Below are 21,895 nucleotides of genomic sequence, written 5' to 3'. Positions count from 1 at the left end.
CAGTTAGGGCATACGTTAAGGCGATACAAAGGTGTAGCCCATGGTTCATTAAAGAGGGGTTATTAAATATATCACAATGGAACCATCATGGTGAAGATTTAAAAGGATAGAAAAGGAAAGCCCAGGAACTCTTCCAGTTGGCACATTACCGTTATGGACGTTGGTACAATCTTGTTTGCTTAGTCAAGGAGAAGACATTTTAGATCAAGTAAAAGAGGAAGTCTCTCGAGTTAGTCAGTCAGGGGAAGAAAGTTTAGAGAAGGGAAGGCTATCAGGGGAGAATTACAACAGGACGCTGCTACTAACACCTTTCTATCACCAGAGGGCGTAAGTGTCCAACCAACAGCTCTACCTATGGAGACAACATATGCTGGATGGCCCCCAACCCCCGTAGTTGATAGATGAGATCCTGAGACAGGACCTCAAAGATTGGCATGCCCTGTACTTGAGCAGGCAGGAGGGCAGTGAATTCACCATTCTCTAGATTTCAAAACAGTGAAGCAGCTAAAAGAGGCTGTAACAACCTATGGTCCTCAAGCACCCTTCACTGTAACTATGGTCAAATCCATTACTAACTTGGACATGATGCCAGCAGATTGGGCTAGTATGTGCAAAGCTGTGCTAAATGGAGGACAATATCTGTTATGGAAGGTTGCCAATCAGGAATTTTGCATGGAGATGGCTAGGCGAAATGCAGCAGCTGGTTATCCTCAGAGAAATCTAGATATGTTGTTGGGAAAGGGACCTTATGAGGGTCAGCAGCAACAGATTGGATATGATCCTGCCACATACGCACAAATTGCTGCAGATGCGGTTAGGGCATGGAAGACTTTACAAGGACATGGAGATTTACAAGGTCAATTATCTAAGATAATCCAAGGAGCTAATGAACCTTACACTGAATTTGTAGATAGGCTTATTCAAACAGCTACCAGAGTTTTTGGGGATACAGAACAAGCAATGCCATTAATTAAATAGCAGGCCTATGAACAAGCAAATAGATGGTGCAAGGAGGCCATTAGACCATGGAAACATGAAGATTTAAACACATATATTAAATTATGTAGAGACATTAATGAACAAAGGCAAGTCTTGGCAGCTGTAGTACAACAGGCTTTAGGTGCCAGGCCAAAAACATGCTACAATTGTGGACAAACAGGACATTTTAGAAGGAGTTTCTCCATAGGAGGAGGGTTTAACAAAACTGGATATGATCAAAGGGGTAGAATACTGGGTATTTGCCCATGATGGCATAGAGGGAGACATTGGGCTGATGAATACTGTTATCAAAAAAAGGACAAGGACCAGGTGTTTACCCACGATATTCTGGAGAAAAGCATCAGGCTCCATTGTCAAAAAACGGACAGGGGGGCCTAATGCTCCAGGGCTCACAACCACAAATATACGGGGCACTGGAGGAACCCAGCAACACCATCAGGGTAGTGCCCAGGACACATTATCCATTAGATACCTTACTAGACAAACCAGAGGGAGCCCAGTGTTGGACATCTGTGCCTCCGCCAGAGCAGTACTAACTCCAGAGATGGGAGTTCAAATCATTCCCACAGGGGTAGAAGGACCTCTTCCCCGAGGAACAGCAGGCTTATTATTGGGACGCAGTTCTTCTAATCTAAAAGGACTTATGATAAATCCTGGGGTAATTGATCCCTATTATGAAGGTGAAATAAAAATTATAGCCAGTTCTCCAAGGGATATATCAGTAATTTCACCAGGAGATAGAATAGCACAGTTATTAATAATACCCAGCCTACATGATAAATTTTCCAGTCATACTTGTTGAGAGCCACAGCCGAAGGGGCCCCAGCAAACTTCCAGCTGCCAGCAAACTTCCAGCTGCCGGCTGATGATTGGCTCACAGTGGCCCCAGCAACATCTAGCTGATTGGTTCCTCTGCGGTGATGCTCTTTGGGCTGTTTCCCTGCCCTTTCAGACCACGGAGCTGCTCATTGGGGGACTTTTTTGGCTCCGCCCACACGACCCAGCCAATCAGCCTCAAGAGCAGGAGGATTGTGGGAGGTGGAGAGGCTTCTGGATGAGAGAGAGGCTTGTGGGAAGCCGGTGGTGGCAGTTGGGCTCTGAGGGTTTTTCCTGAGGAGCTGTTTTGTTTGGCATGTGTGGTTCTAAAAAATAAAGTTCGTTTCTTTTGACAAGTGGCTCCTGAATCGTGCCCAGCCAGACTGCGGCATTTGGTGGCTCGCACGGGGAGCGACTGAGGGTAAGTGATAAGGTAAACTGCTCGCCCCTGAGGGCAGGGCGAGAGGATGGGTAGCCATTTTAAGATTCCTCTTTTGTTTTGATTCACTTTTGTTTTAAGTTGCCTGTCCCTGGAGATGAGTGAGACGGAAGAAAAACCGCTCACATCTGAGGAAAAACTATTTACGTCTGAGGAATAGATAGGGAGAAAGGACGGATGCACATGTCAGGAGGATAGAAAGGCTATAATGACTTTTTGTTGTTCCCTTTTTATTTCATTCTGTCTCAGTTTTGTTTGGTGTCATCTTGTTGGGTTGTATTATAGTAGAAATACGGGATCAGAAATTAGTAAAAAACAAACTGAAAGAGTGTTAAGTAAATTGTTAGAGGAAGGAGGCATCTCGGTAAAATCAAGAACAGTCAGGGCATATGTTGATACAATACAAAAATGTAGCCCATGGCTTTCTAAGGAGGAGTTGTTAAATATATCACAATGGAACCATCATGGTGAAGATTTAAAAAGAATAGAAAAGAACAGCCCAGGGACTCTGCCAGTTGGCACATTGCCATTGTGGACGTTCGTATCTGGTTTGCTTAGTCCAAAGCCTTCAGTTCAGACAAAGATGGAGGAACAAAGCTTAGAGCAGAAAAAGCCATCAGGGGGAAAGTTACAAAAGGAGACTGCTACTAACAACTTTCTATCACCAGAGGGCGTAAGTGTCCAACCAACAGCACCACCTCTACAGGAGACTGTTACTAACACCTTTCTATCACCAGAGGACGTAAATGTCCAACTAACAAGGCCACCTCCATATGCTGGGAGGCCCCCAAGCCCCGCAGTTGATAGTTCGGATCCTGAGACAGGATCTCAAGTATTAACATGCCCTGTATTTGAGGTAGGAGGGCAGCGAATTCACCATGATTTAAATTTCAAAAAAGTGAAGCAGCTAAAAGAGGCTGTAACAACCTATGGTCCTCAAGCACCCTTCACTGTAAGCATGGTCGAATCCATTAACAACTTGAACATGACGCCAGCAGATTGGGCTAATATGTGTAAAGCTGTGCTAAATGGAGGTCAATACCTGTTATGGAAGGTTGCCAATGAGGAATTTTTCAAGGAGATGGCTAGGCGAAATGCAGCAGCTGGTTATCCTCAGAGAAATCTAGATATGTTGTTGGGAAAGGGACCTTATGAGGATCAGCAGCAACAAATTGCATATGATCCTGGCGTATACACACAAATTGCTGTAGAGGCGGTTAGGGCATGGAAGACTTTCCAAGGACATGGAGGTTTACAAGGTCAATTATCTAAGGTAATACAAGGAGCTAATAAATCTTATGCTGAATTTGTAGATAGGCTTATTCAAACAGCTACCATAGTTTTTGGGAATACAGAACAAGCAATGCCATTAATAAAACAACTGGCTTATGACCAAGCGAATCGTTGGTGCAGAGATATTATTAGACCAGGGAATCATGAAGATTTAAACACATATATTAAATTATGTAGAGACATTAATGAACAAGAGCAAGTCGTGGCAGCTGCAGTAAAACAGGCTTTAGATGCCAGGCCAAGAACATGCTACAATTGTGAAAAAACAGGACATTTTAAAAGGAATTGCCCCATTGAAGGAGGGTTTAACAAAACTAGGTATCAAAGGAGTAGAATACTGGGTATTTGCCCACGATGCTGTAGAGGGAGACACTGGGCTAATGAATGCCGTTCTCAAACCACCATAGAGGGCACTCCATTATCAAAAAACGAACAAGGATCAGGTGTTTTTCCATGATATTGTGGAGAAAGGCATCAGGCTCCATTGCCAAAAAATGGACAGGGGGGCCCAATGCTCCGGGGCTCAAACCCACAAATATACGGAGCACTGGAGGAACCCAGCAACCCCATCAGGGTAGTGCCCAGGACACATTGTCCATCAGATCCCTCATCAGACAAACCAGAGGGAGCGCAGGGTTGGACATCTGCGCCTCTGCCAGATCAGTACTAATTCCAGAGATGGGAGTTCAAATCATTCCCAAAGGGGTAAAAGGACCTCTTCCCAAAGGAACAGTAGGCTTATTATTGGGATGCAGCTCTTCTACTCTAAAAGGACTTATGATAAGTCCTGGGGTAATTGATCCCGATTATGAAGTTGAAATAAAAATTATAGCCAGTTCTCCAAAGGGTATATCAGTAATTTCACCAGGAGATAGAATAGCACAGTTACTAATAATACCAAGTCTACATGATAAATTTTCCAGTCGTACTGTAGAAAGAGGTTCCAAGGGATTAGGCTCCACAGGTGTATATTGGGCTATGCTTTCTTTAAATTTAGATTCTCGCCCCATGCTAAAACTAAATATTCAAGGACATGAATTTAATGGAATACTGGATACAGGTGCAGACCTTAGCATCATCTCTCGTCAAGAATGGCCAAAACATTGGCCATTACAACAAGCCATTCAAACGCTTCGAGGCCTAGGAGTGGCGACTAATAATCCCGATAGAAGTGCAATGGTATTAGATTGGAAGGATCCTGAAGGATGTGAAGGAACTGTACAGCCATATGTATTGGATCATCTTCCTATAAATTTATGGGGATGAGATGTCCTAGATCAATTATGTTTGACATTAACAAATAACATCAATCAAAATGTACCCACTATTATGGCTAGACAAGGTTTTAGGAAAGGAAAAAGATTAGAAAAACAAGAACAAGGTATAGCAGCACCAATACAAATAGATCAAGGAACAGACAGACATGGGTTGGATTTTCAGAAAGGGCCACTGAGACAATAAAAATTACTTGGAAATCAGAAAGACCAGTATGGGTTCCTCAGTGGCCCCTGACTAAAGAAAAGATACAAGCAGCACATGACCTGGTCAAACAACAATTAGCAGAAGGACATATAAAACCTTCTGTATCTCCCCATAATACTCCCATTTTTGTCATCAAAAAGAAATCTGGTAAATGGAGATTATTGCAAGATTTAAGAGCCATTAATAATGAGATGGTTATTATGGGACCTGCTCAATCAGGGATTCCTCAATTGTTTGCTTTGCCAAAAACCTGGTATGTTTTAGTTATAGATATTAAAGATTGGTTTTTTCAATTCCAATTCATTCTGAGGATAGTCCACGTTTTGCATTTACTATCCCTGCACTGAATCATGAAGGTCCTGATCAGAGATATGAATGGAAAGTACTCCCACAAGGGATGGCTAACAGCCCAACTAGGTGTCAAATTTATGTTAACAAAGCAATCCAGCCACTTAGAAATCAAAATCCTGAACTACAAATATTTCACTATATGGATGATGTATTATTAGCACACAAAGATAAAAACACATTGCTAGAATGTTATGCCACACTTACAAACTTATTAAAAAATTATAATCTAGAGATAGCAATAGATAAAGTACAATTAAATTTTCCAATTAATTATTTAGGAGTTCTATTATCCTCAACCATGGTCCATCCACCAAAAATTCAAATACGAGTAGATCAACTCAAATCACTTAATGACTTTCAAAAGTTATCAGGAGACATAAATTGGATAAGGACTTATCTAGGTATACCAACAGGAGAGTTGGGACCTTTATTTAATATCCTAAAAGGTCCATCAGATCCAAATTCACCCCGAATGTTAAAGCCTGAAGCAAGAAAGACATTAAAAATCATTGAAACATATATGGAAAATATGCATTTGGATAGAATTGATATAAGTTTGCCTTTATTATTTATTGTACTACCAACAAAAAATATTCCTACAGGAGTATTTTGGCAAGAAGGTCCATTATTATGGATACATTTATCTTATTCTCCTAACACTATTCTTACTAGGTAACCTGAGGCTGTAGGACAATTAATACTCAAAGGAATAAAAGCAGCAAAGGGAGTGTTTGGAATTTCTTCCAATAAAATTATTACTCCATATACAATGGATCAAATTGATGAGCTAGCTAATGAGTTAAATACTTGGGCAATAATCATGTGCAAATCTAATGTTTCATTTGATAACCACTTACCATCTAATCCTTTGTTGTCTTTTTGGTCTTAGCATCCTATAGTTTTTCTAAAAATGACAAGAAAAACACCTATCATGAATGCTCCAAATATATTCACTGATGGGTCAAATAATGGTACAGCAGCAGTAGTTACCCCTGATCAAACTTTTACATTTTTAGTACCCAAACAATCAGCTCAAAAGGTAGAGCTTAATGCAGTATTACAAGCTTTTGTGGTGTTTAAAGATTCTGTATTTAATTTATTTTCTGATAGTCAGTATATAGTTAATGCTATAGTATCCCTTGAAGATGCTGGTAGGATTTCCCCTTCCTCTACTGTTTTCTCTTTGTTTTCCACTATACAAAGTCTAATCTGGGACAGAAAAGATCCATTCTTTATAGGACATATCAGGGCACATACAGGATTGCCTGGAGCCCTTATTTTGGACAATGATGTAGCAGATAAAACTACACATGACATACAAAATTTTTCTATGCTAGAAGAAGCTACAAATTTTCATAAATCCTTCCATGTCAATGCAAATACTTTTAAAAAGCATTTTAAAATAGCTAAGGAACAAGCTAGACAAATAATAAAACAATGTCAAAATGGTGTGACCTTTTTACTACAAGTTAGTGTTGGAGTCAATCCTAGAGGACTGATACCTAACCATATTTGGCAGATGGATGTCACACACTTGCCAGAATTTGGAAAATTAAAATATTGCATGTTACAGTTGATACCTCTTCTGGATTTTTGATGGGCTCCCTTCATGCCGGAGAAAAAACTAAAGATATTATAGGTCATTGCTTACAAAATTTTGCCACTGTGGGCATTCCAAAACAGTTAAAATAGATAATGGCCCTGGCTATACTTCTACCTCTTTTAAGCAATTTTGCTCATCATTTGGCATTACTCATATAACAGGAATCCCATACAATCCACAGGGACAAGGCATAGTTAAAGAGCTCATCAAACTATTAAAATATACTTATTAAAGCAAAAAGAGGGAATTGGGAAGGGGTATATATCCCCCAAAGATAAATTTAAAATAACCCTTTTTACTCTAAACTTTTTAAATTTGGATTCATCAGGGCTTAGTGCTGCGGAAAGTCACATGTGTCCAAAAAATGTACATAAGCCCAAGGTACTTTGGAAGGATATTCTAACAGGACAATGGAAAGGTCCTGACCCAGTGATTGTCTGGAGTCAGGGTTCTGTTTGTGTGTTTCCACAGGGAGAACAGCAGCTGATTTGGATTCCAGAGAGACTAACTAAAGTGATTTCTACAGACCACAAAGAAGATGATTTGGCTCAAATCCATAACAGCTGATATCCAGAACTTCAGTTTAGCTACCCTTACATCTGGGACAGTGGTTCTATCACACCTGGAGGCTAATGAATAATGAACACCATTAAGGCCTATTTCAAATGTAAAAAAACCTTGGGGCTTTCTTGTGGGAATACCTTCAGACCCATATGCAAGTTACAGGAAGAAGGATGGGATATCAAAAGAAGAGTCAAACCCAGGTGGTAACCAGGATGCTTTTTTAATATCTATTTTCTTATTGCCCTTTCCCACATCATAAAGTTCTATTTTATTTTTTGATCTCATACACACCTAGGTTAATGTTTTTCTGATTAGTTCTATTTTTTGACTATGGAATTTTTAAACATTGGAATGGAGATTTCACCTGTGCAAAGATACAAGGCCTTTACTATTATGTTATGTGTTGTATGTATTGTATTATGTGTGCACACTTGTGTTTTGTGTTGTATGTCTGTATGTGTGTATGTCCATATATCATATATGAGGAGCGCTCATGAAAAAATGGATCCAAATATTTTTTTATTATTCACGTGATTTAAATGGTTTAATTTAAATTGGGTAAACAGCTGTTGAGGATTGTTTTAAAATGTGAACAAAATAGGAGGTTTTGTTTACTTTCACCTTTCCTTTTCATTATATCTACTTCTATTCAGGATACTAAATTGTTTAGAAAATTGCTTTTTTAAAAATTTCCTGCTGGAATGTTACATAATTTTTTTTTTAGCCATCATTGTCAGAATTCCTATCTTCATCCCAGTGCTGGTGAAGACAAAGATAAAACCAAACTACAGCTTCTGCGATAGCTATCACAACAAACTGTATAAACTGATGCATCAATGAATAATGTAACTCAACAAGTGATGCTCAATCAAGAAGTCGATTTGCTTTGGGAGTAAATGGACATATTAATGGATTCCTCTGCTTTGAACTGCTTGCAGAACTTGCCTGGACTATGTATAACTTGTATGCATTGTGAACTATCTGTTGGTGCAGTGACTTGTGGTAGTGCCGGGGTATTTTTGCTGATGGTGTCATCAGTGGTACAATTTTTCCAAAAGGAGCCATCAGTTGGCTTGGTGTCGTGGCATTTTGTATCCTCCTCCCTTCTGCTTGTTCTGCTTGTTTTAGCTCATTCAGCTAAAATTTGGGGGCCAACAGAGGTGAGGCAAAGAACCTCACCCCTCCACTGGTGCAAAGGCCTATCCACAAGTATGGCTGTATGCTGGGCCAGTAGTCAATGACGGGTAAGATCCAATTGCAATGGTACCAACCTAAGACAAGAGGCTGATGCCTTGAGGTCAGCTCATCCGATGATGGCTAAGGACCATATGTACTTTTGGACAACCTAAGACAGGCACAGTCCCTAAGCCACATGCTTGTTGTTTAATTAAACAGAATGGGGGAGATGTTGAGAGCCACAGCCAAGTATGAATGGCGCCTGGCACTTTGCCAGAAGGAGTGGTTGAGAGGTAATGCCAGCGAGCCATTAAGATGATGATAATTAAGTTAAGCTGTGTATAATTGCTGTGACTGGATGATGCTGGATTGAAACAGGCTGTGTATTCAGTTGTATATAGACCCCTGCTCTCTGGCAATAGGGCGGCTCCTGCTGCCTCAGGAGCCCGCTACTTTTGAGTTCTCGCAGAGTTCCCCTTGAGTTCTCAGGGAGCCCCATGGAGAGCTCGGAGAGTTCCCAGGGAGTGCACGTAGAGTGCCGGTGGAGTTCGGGAAATAAAGTAGTTCCTCTTTGAACCTACAAGTGTCTCATGGTGACTCGGTTATTTTGTGCCCAGCCAGACTGCAGCAGGTATTCACAAGCATGGAACAAGAATGAATTTCACAGATGGCCAACCTCTCAGACTCAAGCAGAATTGTCCTGAGAATCAAGGGATGGAAACCTACAAAGTTATGAAGCATTTATTAGTCATTTTTGGGTGGTGGTACAGAATTTGGAAGATTTGCTTACCCACCAAAATACATCCACAGGCCTTCTTATATTATATTTCCTGGTCTCACTAAGTTGTTTAGGACCTCCTTAATTTGCTTGAGGCTGGCTTTGAATTTAAGATCATTCTACCTCAGCCTCCTGAGTCCTAGAGTAACAGGCAAGCACAACCACACCCAGCCTAGATATTTTTGTAAGGCACAAAGTTGCATATTAAGCATGAAGTTAGGCCAGGAGAATTCTGTATTGAAAGGGTTCATAATTCGGCCCCTCTAGAGATAGAGCCCCAGCTGCTGTTAACCACAAATCACTAGGATACTAGGCAGGGCTCACCCACCCACTAGGCAAATGCTAGGGCCTTATAATACACTAGGGACCTAAAAAATTATCTTAATTTTTTTAAATGGGAAAAAATTAACTCTCATGCCTAATATAACATCTGATATATAATATTAACATATTGTCCTAAAACTATAGTGAAAGAAGAAGATTTCTAGTTTAAGGTATTGATTGGGTTTTCAGTGCAGGAATGAGTCCTTGAAGCTACAAATGTGCCTGGGGCCAAGAGTCATGGTGGGTCCCTGCAAGGAGCAGAGGGCCACAGGTTCTGTTGCAATTCCCCAGCCTCAGAAAGGCTCAGCCTTTGACAAGTAGCACAGGGAGAGGCCAAGTGCTTTGGTCTGAGCTAGCAAATGCACCAGGAAGAGATGGAGGTACCTCCTCACTTGACCTCCACTTAACTGTACTATGACACCTTTACTTGTCTTAACTAATCTTTATATTATTTAAAAGTTTGTCTTTTAATAATCTTCAGTATCTTTTGCATCCATTTCATAATTTAATAAACTTCTTAATTGAATTATTATTGATACCACTTGCATCAATTTTGCAAACTAAAATCTCATTGTATTTTTGTAGTTTTTGTGACTCTACAAATATCTTGCTAAAAAAGTCATTACTAAAATTCCCTTTCATTAGAATAATTTTCAGCTAGACAGAAAAAGGAATGAAAGTTGAAGATATGAGATTAATAGAGAATTGATTTTATCAAATATTTTTCTGATTAAAGGTCCTACACAAAATCTACAAAATTGTCTAACATCATTATTTTTGTATAATGATTCCACATCAACAAGGAGCCATGTTTTTATTACTAAAAATATTTACATATATTTAAAAATACTTAATACTCTCTACCTCTTGGAATTAATTATAAGGCATTTAATATGTCCTAGAACCTCTATACAATCTATTCCCTTTGGGATTCTAAGGGTTGCCTTATTTCTAACTAAGAACATCATTTTTATCTTGTAGTATGAAAGAACACTATTTTTTCCTTAATAGAATGAATTTGGGGAATAAATTCCTGAAAGTGGAATTCCTGTATCAATATAGTATATTTAAAATTGTTAAAACACATGGCTATGTTCCATGTTGAAGGAGCCTACAAAATTTATTCAATCAACATACTGAGAAAGGTCTTTTTGCCTTCATTTAATTTTTTTAGTTATACAATATGTTTATTTTGTTTATTATTATTATTATTATTTTTTAATGTGGTGCTGAGGATCCAAGCCCGTGATTCACATGTGCAAGGCAAGTGCTGCACCACTGAGCTACAACTCCAGCCCTTTCCAACATTGTAACAACATGAGTTAAAATGAAAATTCCTTCTTGTTTTTTATATAGCCGGAAATAAATCCAGGGACTCATGCATGCGAGGCAAGTGCTCCACCACTGACCTACATCCCTGGATTCTGTTTTGAAAGTTTTTAACACTTCCTAATATGCCATTTAAATGTGTATTTCTTTTAACTTTCTTGGTCTAATATTAGTGAGGCCATGCTTATCTTTCCTATTGAAGAAGCATTTAGGAATCTGTATTTATCTGTGGGAATTTGAGAAGAGTTCCATAATTTTCATCACTTTTTAAATTGATTTTGGGTGGATGACATTGATAAGATCTAATTATCAATAATTAGTACTTCAAAAGCATCAAGCATTCCTTCTTATGTACTTTATTTCCACTTTGCCTAATTCAAATCCATTTTTTCCTACTATTCATCCCAATCTGTTTTCTTGCTTAATGTTTAATTATGATTTCAAATCTTTCACTTCATAACACTTATCACCATAACAGTCAAAAACTCTGAATACCCAGTGTAATCTGAACTCTCCTTTCCAGATTCCAGGTTCACACTGCCCCCAAGCATCATTATTTTTCTGCTCCAGGAGAAACACTCATGTAGTTTTAAGGCAAGAAGATATCAGCAGTCAGAATTGAGTGAAACTTAGTGGGGGGAGGACATCACTGAATATAGCTCTAGATTGCTAAAAGAAAAGGTAGCAGAAGAAAAAATTCAGGAAGAAGAAACTACCTAGAGGTCCAGGAAAAAGCAAGTGTCTGGAGCTGCATTGGCAATAGAAGTCACAGTAGTCATCCTGGAGTTTGATCTGTCAAAGTTGTGTGCAGTATCTGAAAAGAAAGAAAGAAAGAAAGATGAAGAGGGAGGGAGGGAGGGAGGGGGAGAGAGAGAGAGAGAGAGAGAGAGAGAGAGAGAGAGAGAGAGAGAGAGAGAAAAGGAAAGAGAAGGAGAGGCCAGTAAGGAAGGAAGAAAGCCCTTTGGACTGAAACAAAATGCCAAACTAAGACTACATGCAAAGACCTTAGGGTGAAATTTCAATGCAAGAGACAAATACCAAGAACAATATAAATTTAAATGTCAATCCAAGTTATCAACCTTTTATACTTGGACTTAAAAACCTAGGGAACTAGCATCTCATGTGTTGATTCAAAACCAAACTGCTTCATTCTCTTTCACACTATGGGGTGTAAGGTTTTTGATGCAATTTGAAGTCATCTCTCACTTTCCTTCTTAGTCAAATAGATGCTACAAATACACTACTTATTGAACCCACTTTCTTCCCAGAATTACATATACTAGAAGAGCTTAGCACATTCTAGCATACCAGAATTATTTGCTATATATTCATTACAATTACTTTATGTACTATTTTTTTTCAGTTATTTCACTAGAGCAAAAATTTAGCTACATTTTGATATTTTGTATAATATCCCTGAGAAACAGTTCTTTGGCTTTCTGAATACTAAATTAATTGTAAAGATAAATCTTGCTACGTGGGTCAGGACAGCACAGGTTTATAATCTCAGGGACCTAGAAGGCTGACACAAGAGGATTACAACTTCAAGACAGGGTGGGAAGAGTGGCACACACCTGTAATCCCAGTGGCTGGGGAGGCTGAGAAAGGAGGATTGGGAGTTCTAAGCCAACCTCAGCAAAGGTGAGGTGCTACAGAACTCAATGAGACCCTGTCTCTTAATAAAATACAAAATAGGGCTGGATATGTGGCTCAGTGGTTGAGTACCCCTCAGTTCAATCCTGGTATGGAAAAAAAAAAAGGAGACAATTCAGCAACTTCATTAGATCATGTCTCAAAACAAAAACTAAAAATTACTGGAGATACGTTTTGTAAGATTGTCAAAAACCAAAGCCCCATGATTTCAATTTCAAATTTTAAAAATGCCAGGAAAAGTAGGGTCTATGAAGGCCATCTTTAGTAGAGTTCCTTGAAGGGGCCCTGGCAGCAAAATGCTCTGGGTGGAGTCTTTTAGAGGATCTATGCCAATGAGTGCATACCAAGGCCCAGAGTTTGAAGATTTAGCTTCTGGGGTCTCTTGAGAGGCCTCGCAGTGAGTGCAGTCAAGTGTGTAGTGGCAGCTGGACCCAGACTGGGAGGCTTGCCATCTTCTCTGGCTGGACTTGATTATCTACTCTGGCTTCATGACTCCTTTGAATCCTAAATGCCTGGTCAGACTGTGAATCTCTTTAAGCAGAAGGTTGTAGGTGGGTTTGAATGTAAGACAGGCAGAAGTGTCAGTTAGTCAACTGCAAGATGACAGGGCACCCCTGAAACAGCCTTGGGGGAAACTGGTGACAGGGTAGCACAGAAAATCATTTCCCATCTGGGTTCTCAAGGCTGCTATGTATCTGCTTGGAGATGCAGTGAATGTAGAACACCCAATACACCAGTGTTCCGGATACCCACCTCTACCCTGGAGACCACTAACCCAAGCTGCCAGCAGAGAAAGAACAATAAGGGAGGGCCCCCTTAGATTCAGACTTGAACCACTTAGACCTGGATGTGGTCTCTCATCACCCAGTGGTCTGAGCCTCCTCTTTCCCCAGCATCCCCAGCAGAAGTACACTACATCCAAGAATTTCACGTTTTGGCACAATTTTATTGAGGAAGCCAAAGAAAAGTGCACAAGAGCTCTGAAACCTCCATGGTGGACTAGCAAACACAAGCTTTACTTCTAGGTGATCCCTTCCAAAACACTCCTCCAAACATGGTTGCAGGGGAAATCTCAGTGCTCCTGGGTCCCAAAGGTTACAGACTCAAGCAGCCTCAGGGAGTCTTGCACAGAAGGGCCCGGATCCATTCCCAGCAGCCTTGGTTTTTCTTCTGGCCACTGGCGGGGGCAGGGGGAAGAGGGCTCTTACAAGGGTTACCACCAGAGGTCTTGGCCTCTAGACCTCCCTCACTGAGCACCTGGAACACAAGGGAGCCTCAGCAGGTGGTCAATGGCAGGGCACCTTCAAGACCCCTGATTTTCCTGGAGGTGCCTGCGGCTTCACAGACACCTGGTCCTGGACAGGAGGCTCTGTGTCCTGATGCAAGGTGCCCTGTGCTCTGGAAGAGTCATCTTTCCATGACCAATGCCAGAGAAAACGTCCCTGGGGTGTGGAATGCAGGTCATAGTGCAATTCTTCTGTAATGGGTGATAATTTGTGGCTGGATGTAGAAGGGCAGCGACTGGGGCCCATCTACTCTGGCTGATATATTGAGCTCAAGGTTGGAGGCCTCTGGAGCTCTGGCGCCTGGACTGCAGGATACCAAACCTGTGGCGCACAGCAGGGAAAGTGCTGCTCCATGGCATTGTGGACCACACATCAGGTACCACCAAGTATAAGGACTCAGCAGGCAGCAGATTTGGTGTTCTGAAACTTCTCTGGCTTCCAGGGAGTTTCTAACCACCTACAGGGAACCTAGGTGGTGTTTGCTTTAATCCTGAAAGGAAATTCCATCACAAAGCTCAATTAAGGAGATTAACAACAACAAGAAAAACCTATCATCTGCTAGTCTCTGGAATTGGAAGGCAGTCTTGCTCCATACAAGTCACTGAAAAATAGACATTTTTCTTCTTGCTTTAGCGGGGTTGTCAGCAAAATACCTAGATAATCACAACATGGTGTGTTTGTGACCTTTTCCTTCCTGAACTCTGCCTACATGGTAGAATACTTTTGACTAGGAATACTTCCAGAAAGCAATTTAAAAATGGGAAATAAGTTTCTGGTTTCAGATCTGGTGCTATATTTTCATTGATCTCTCACCTCATACTCCACTCCATTCAATTCAGAACTTGAGAAACAAATTCCCAGTATGATTATACGAGGGCTGGGGCTTGTTGGAATAAATTAGGCCATAATTCCTCATGAAAGATATTTATGACCTATCATGGAGACTTTGTAAAAAATACTTTAAAGATAACTGTCAGTATCTTATAAACACCCAATAGGATGAAGCTAGAAATCTGTGATAAAAAGGGAAGTGAAAATTCACAAATTTGTAGAAAGAAAAAAAATTCTGATCAAGCAAAAAAGCACAAGGGAAAAAAGAAAATACATAGATAACTAAAAACGATGGGAACACACTATATCAAAACTTATGGGATGAAGCAGAAACAGTGACCTGGAAGGGGTAGTAGTCAGAGTTCTCGAGAGGAACAGAATCAACAAGAAGTATGATTATAGAAAGGGGATTGATTAGATTGGCTTACTTGACCGCAAGTCCCCAATGGCCATCTGCAGGCTGTAGAGCTGGAGGAACCAAGTGACTGAAGCCCCCAAACAAGAGAGATCAACAGTGCTCTCCTAGTCTGAACCGAAGCTTCTGGAAACTCCCTGAACAATCACTTTCAGAGCCCACTTTGGAGGAGTGAAGAAGCAAGAGTCTGATATCTTCAAGTGAAGACAGCAGCAATCAAGAAGGCGTTCTCAGTCTCCCGCCGCCGCCGCCGCAGCTGACAGACGCACAGAGCGAAGGGCGGCTTGACAGTCGGCTGCCCGGAGAGCGCAGAGAGTCGCGCCCGGCGCGGGGAGCATGCAGGGCTGGGACGAAGGTCGCGTCGGTGTCCTTGGCGAGTGACCAGCTCTCAGGCAGTCTGTCGCCAGCCTCTAGAGCACCTCTGCAACCATGACTGGGCTGCTGAAGAGGAAGTTTGACCAACTGGAGAAGGACTCCTCCTCGTTCTGCTCCTCCACCTCCTCTGACTGCGTCTCTCCTTCCTGCTCCCCAAGCTCTTCAGTCTCAGGTGAAGAGAGCCCCTGGGGTCAGATGCCCCTATCTGAACCGGACTTCTGTGGCTCCCAAAGTTTCACCCCTCGGTCCATTTTGAAGCGGGCTCCTCGGGAGCGCCCATGCCGTGTTGCCTTCACAGGCATCACTGTCTTTTACTTCCCACGGTGCCAGGGCTTCACCAGTGTGCCCAGCAGTGGTGGCTGTACTCTGGGCATGGCCCCTCGCCACAGCGCCTGCTGCCACTTCTCCTTGTGTGAGTTTACACAGGAACAAGCCCGGGCCTGGAGGGAGAAACTCCACCAGCGGTTGAAAGAGGAGAAGCGGAGATGCTGCGATGGAAGCTTTCAGCCTCTGGAGTACCTGAGGGGGAGGCAGCCTGCCACTTCCAGTGGATGCCATCAGTGATGCCTCTGTGGAAGAAGACTTGGCAGTGGCTGTGGCAGGCGGCCGGTTGGAAGAAGTGAACTTCCCAGGACACCACCCAGCTCAGCGATGGCGTGCTTTGCTGCGGGCTGCGGATGTGCGCAGGATCCACCATGAGGAGAAGCGGGAACTGCAGGCGCTGCGCCAATCCCATGAGGACTGTGGCTGTCGCTGCAATAGGGTCTGTGACCCTGAGACCTGCAGCGGGTATCAAGTGCCAGATGGACCACACAGGGTTCCCCTGTGGCTGCTGTAAGGAGGGCTGGGAGAAACCCAACGGCTGTGTGGAATTTGATGAGGCGCATGTGCAGACCCATTTCATCCACACGCTCCAGCGCCTGCAGTTGGAGCAGGGGGCAGAGAGCCTTGGAGAGCTGGAGGCCCCTGCACAGGGCAGCCCCACTCAACCCTGGCGAGCAGGACATGGTGTCCTCTTTCCCGCGGGCCAACCCCCCAGCAAGCAGTGAGCTGGGAGACAATAGCTGCAGCAGTGACCCAACCCACATCTTCCTCATCAGGCGCTAGTGAGGCCCCACACCACCCGACCCATCCAGGCCTGCCTGGCCCTGGCTTCCAGCCAAGCATGGATGATGACAGCCTGGCGCGGATCCTGAGTTTCAGTGACTCTGACCTTGGTGGGGAGGAGGAGGAAGGGGGTGTGGGTGTTACCGCTGTTGACAGGTGACGAGTCCTTGCTTCCCCAATGTTGAAGAATCACACCAAAGAAGCACGCTGAGGCAAGGTCAGAGTAGAAATTAGAAGTTTATTAAAGGACAGCAGAAGAAGCCTTCTCCCGGAGGAAGAGGGGGACCCAAGAGGTGGAATCCTTGGAAGTGCGGTTGTTTCCCCTTTTTATAGTTTTGGTGTTGGAATGTAGGTTGGAAGGCCCAAAGGGTGGGACACAGGTGGGCCAAAGAAGTAGTCTGAGCAGGAAGGACTTCATTAACACTTCTTTGGGATGGACTTTGGCCTAGGGCCTTTTCAGGACTTCATTAACATTCCATGAGTTGTCCTGTGTTTCCTGGAATCATTCTCAGCATGGCCTCCATTTTAGATTTCACTCGGTATTAGACCCAATTTATCTAACTACACTGACCACCTAACTTTAAATCTGGCTTCATGGGGAACCTGGACAACCTCAGCTGCTTTTACCCAACTGACATCTTTACTGGTGACCCTGGTGGCCTGGCCAGCTGGACCCACAACTACTCTGGCTCTAGCTTTGTGCCGGGCATCCTGGATGAAAATGCCAACCTGGATGCTAGCTGCTTCCTAAATGGTGGCTTTGAAGGGTTGAGAGAAAGTAGCCTCCCTGGCACCTCAGTGCCACCCAGTATGGACATCCGCCAGAGCAAGACCGTGGACCTCAGCCTATCTTCCTGTGACTCCTTCCAGCTACTCCAGTCTCTGCCAGATTATAGTTTGGGGCCTCACTATACCTCCCAGAAGGCGCCTGGCAGCCTGGACAAACTTGAGGCATCCCACGGCCCCTTGCCTGGCCTCTCTCCACCGGGGAATGGCAGCACTTGCTTCGCGGAGTCCCTCAAGGGCTAGTCTGAACCAGTTGCCATCGCCTTGTCCCCCTTCATCGACAGCCAGTTTGAGGACATTGCCCTGGCCTCTCTGATAGAGCCTGTGCAGGTGTGAGGACTAGGGTACCTATTCCCTGCCTGAAGAGCCCTGATGCTGCTTTTTTGTGATTTGGGGGCTCTCCAAGGTCTGTATGTAACAAGTTTCCTATTGGCTGGCTCAGCCACAGGTGTGTGGGCCCTCCTGGTTTCCAGGAAATACTCTGAATTTATTTATTTATTAACTTTTGTAGGCTGAAGAGAGGGGGAGGGGCTTCCCCCTTTCAGCGGCCTGGCCCCCTACACCCATACAGTGCTCTTCCACCTCCACAGCATGTGCCAGGAAGAGAAGACATGGCTCTCCTGGAGCTTCAAAGACCTCTTTTCAGTCTCTGTATGATATTCCTTAGCCCAAGGACAGTGAAATGGGGCTAATCAGCCTCTTCAGGCTTCTCATGCCACTCTGAGCCCTAGACCTGTGGGGTGGCTAGAACCTCTGGACTGTGAAGACTGTAATTTATTTCCATAATTTATTTGGAGACTAAAGCAGCTTTAGCTGTGCCTCTTTGGCTGGTAGGTAGTGCTGAGGGCAGGGTCTCTTTTGTCTTGCATCCTGTCCTGCCTGGGCTTTGGTGTATACCAGGTGTGGATGCAAGCCCTGTGATCTCCTATTAGTTGCCTGGTTCAGGGATGGCTGTGTAAGTGTTACCGCTGTTTACCAGTGAGTTCTTGCTTCCTCAATGCTGAAGTATAACACCAGAGAGGCACACTGAGGCAAGTTTAGAGTGGAAAGTAGAAGCTTTATTAAAGGACAGCAGAAAAGACTTCTCCCTGGAGGAAGAAGGGGACCCAAGAGGTGGAATCCGTAGAAGGGCTATGTCTTCCCCTTTTTATAGCTAAGGTCTTCATTCAGCTTTCCGGCATTCCTGTTGCATTCCTGTCCTTTGTTCTGTTAACTTTCAGTGATGGAATGTAGATGGGAAGGCCCAAAGGGTGGGGCACAGGTGGGCCAAAGGAGTAATTTGGGCAGGAAGGACTTTTGGATTAGCATCTCCTTGTTTGCTGGGAGCTGTTTCATTAACTTTTCTTTGGGTTGGGCTCTGGGCCTTGGGGACATTAACATTCCAAGTGTTGTTCTGCTTTTCCCAGACTCCATTCTCAACATGGCCTTCATTTTGGATTTTACTGGATAATTAGACCCGATTTACCTAACTACACTTGAAAAACCAGCCTCTACCTTAGAGCAAAGCCTGTCCAAGGAAGGGGCGTGACCCTTTTCCATGGAAAGACCCACAGAGCACTCCTAGGCACATACCTACCCTGCTGAGTTGTTTATCTACAAATAACTGGAGAGATTTACTGCACCAGGTGTCCCTGACTCAGTCAGGCTAGGTGGGGACCCATACCAACCCCTTAGCAGCCACCAATCAGCATGAGACAGGGAAATACCTGAGATGCCAGATGACCCTCCCAGTAGTTTATGGTTGTTGATAACATGTTGAGAAACCATGGAGTTCAGCACTACTCCCCTCATGGCTTAAATCAATCAGTTCAAACGAATCCCCCTCTTTTACTAGCCAATCACACTTACTCAACTTGTTCCTGCCAGTGAATGTGCTAATCATGTTTTAGAGTTGTTTTATGATTTTCCCATGGTGTGTGATGATTTACTAAGAGATGCTATGATGTATGTGAAGTCCCTGCCTTCCCCAAAGAGTGTATAAAACTGCTGCAAACCCTGGGCTCGGGGCCTCTCAGCGTCACCAGTTGCTGTGTGCGTGCGGAGGACAGAGCTAGCTCACAATAAACACCTCTTTGTTGCTTACATTGATCTTGGTCTCTGGTGGTCTTTTGGGGGTCCCGAATTCGAGCATAACACACTGACTACCTATCTTTAAATCTGGCTTCAATTGCATTTTCACTGTTAACTCTTTTTTTTAAAAAAAAAAGTGAAAAAGGATGGCACAAAATTCAACTACTTCCTTAAAGGTGCATCAACATCTCTAACACATATCTGAGTTATCAGTTTCTCTGGGAATATAATTTGCTTACCGTGTTTTATCTACTAGAAAACTCCTTTTGAATCTGAAAAAGTAAAATATCTCCCTGTGGTCTATCAAAGGTATAAAATTAGGACTTTTGGAATTCACTCTAGGAAATGGAGGGAAGGGTCCAAATGTTCAGACAACTCTGGGATTAATCTGCATGGCTGTTTGGCCCCAGAACAATTACAGAAGTGAAATGAGTTTAAGATTACTTGTAATTAACATTTACCATACATTTATACCTGGCAGGATTAACAGGCAAGTGAGAACCTTGTCTGCCCTCTGTGCAAGGGGACCCCCAGGAACTGCTCCATATCCAGTGAAGACACCCACAGCACAAGGCATACTGGCAACCAGGAAACCCGCCCTTCCTTTCTCAATCTTCAAAACAAACACGAAAGTAAAAAGCATTTTTTCCATAATTTTATTATACAAGGGTCAGAAAATTTTATGAAAATCCAAGACAGCATAAATTTCTCACATGATTACTAAACTGAGAAACTTTTTAAAAATATTAATTTATTTTTTTAGTTGTAGTTAGAGAGAATACCTTTATTTTATCTATTCATATATGGTACTGAGGATTGAACCCAGGGCCCCACACATGCTAGATGGGCACTCTACTGCTGATCTACAACTCCAGCCCTGAGAAATTTTTTTTAACACCCTTTCTTTGCAGAGGTTCTTCCATTGCAGCATGTTGGCAGAGACCTCATGGCTCTCAAGCCCAGGGTGAGCAGTGAGCAGTCCAGAGCCCCCATTATTCTAAAGTCTCTGAGCATGGGTGGGAACCTCAGGCAGCATCCTACAGACCTAGGGTGTGGCTCTTGGCACTCACAGATTGAGACTCTGGAAAGAGCATGGGCAATCTCAGGATCCCACAGTCCATGGGGGCAGGCTGAATGCTTGTCAGCCAGGTTTCTCAAAGGCATCCTCCTCTCCTGGGGGTACATGGGGCTACTTTGGGGTCTCAAGCATCCTTCCTGGACAAGCAGGTGGCTGTGTGCCTCTTCTCAAGGTGCTGTGCAATCTGGGTCCATGTAAGAGTCAGAGCAAGATGTGAAACCCTCAAGGTCTAAAAAGTATTTGACAGTGATGTCCAAGTGATCCCAAGAATGAAAACCCAGCCTTTGGCTGGGGACATAGCTCAGTTGGTAGAGTGCTTGCCTTGCATGCACGAGGCCCTGGGTTCAATCCCCAGCACCACAAAAAAAAAAAAAAAAAAAAGAAAGAAAACCCAGCCTGAGCCCAGAATTGGATTCCTTGAGGGCTGGCAGTGCCTGGGGCCCTGGAGCTTCATCTCCACAATGCCAGTCCTCCTCCATACAGCAGGGCAAAAGTTTGTCCATAGCTGCAGCTTCTCAGAGGAGAAAAAATCTTCAGAGACCCCTTGTCTGATAGTTTCTGTTACCGCTGTTAACCGGTGACGAGTTCTTGCTTCCCCAATGTTGAAGAATAACACCAAAGAAGCACGCCCAGGCAAGGTCAGAGTATAAATTAGAAGTTTATTAAAGGACAGCAGAAAAGACTTCTCCCGAGGAAGAAGGGGACCCAAGAGGTGGAATCCGTGGAAGGGATGTTGTCTCCCCTTTTTATAGTTCTTTCAGTGATGGAATGTAGGTGGGAAGGCCCAAGGGGTGGGACACAGGTGGGCCAAAGAAGTAATCTGGTCAGGAAGGACTTCTGAGTCAGCACCTTTTTGCTGGGGGCTGTTCATTAACATTTCTTTGAGGGGGACTTTGGCCTAGGGCCTTTTCAGGACTTCATTAACATTCCATGAGTTGTCCTGTGTTTTCCCTGAGTCATTCTCCGCCTGGTCTCCATTTTAGATTTCACTCGATATTAGACCCGATTTACCTAACTACACTGACTACCTAACTTTAAATCTGGCTTCATTCCCCCCCCCCCCCCCTAATTTGGGAACTCCTTACTGCTGTAAGGAAGGGGGGCGAAGAAGATCTTTCTGGCTTCTTCAGGCTGAAAAGG

The 21,895-nt window shown here is 43.3% G+C and overlaps 1 non-coding gene and 1 pseudogene across 1 annotated transcript; both read left to right on the top strand.

The window, feature by feature from the left end:
• Positions 1–15,759: 15,759 nt before the first annotated feature.
• LOC139704683 (cysteine/serine-rich nuclear protein 1-like) lies at positions 15,760–17,943 on the top strand (annotated as a pseudogene).
• Positions 17,944–21,038: 3,095 nt separating this feature from the next.
• Trnaa-ugc (transfer RNA alanine (anticodon UGC)) lies at positions 21,039–21,120 on the top strand. The gene has a single exon. It is a non-coding gene; the product is annotated as a tRNA-Ala (tRNA).
• Positions 21,121–21,895: the final 775 nt, after the last annotated feature.

The sequence above is a fragment of the Marmota flaviventris genome, chromosome 1 (assembly GCF_047511675.1).
Source record: "Marmota flaviventris isolate mMarFla1 chromosome 1, mMarFla1.hap1, whole genome shotgun sequence".
NCBI lineage: Eukaryota > Metazoa > Chordata > Mammalia > Rodentia > Sciuridae > Marmota > Marmota flaviventris.
This window is presented reverse-complemented; position numbering and strand designations above follow the sequence as displayed.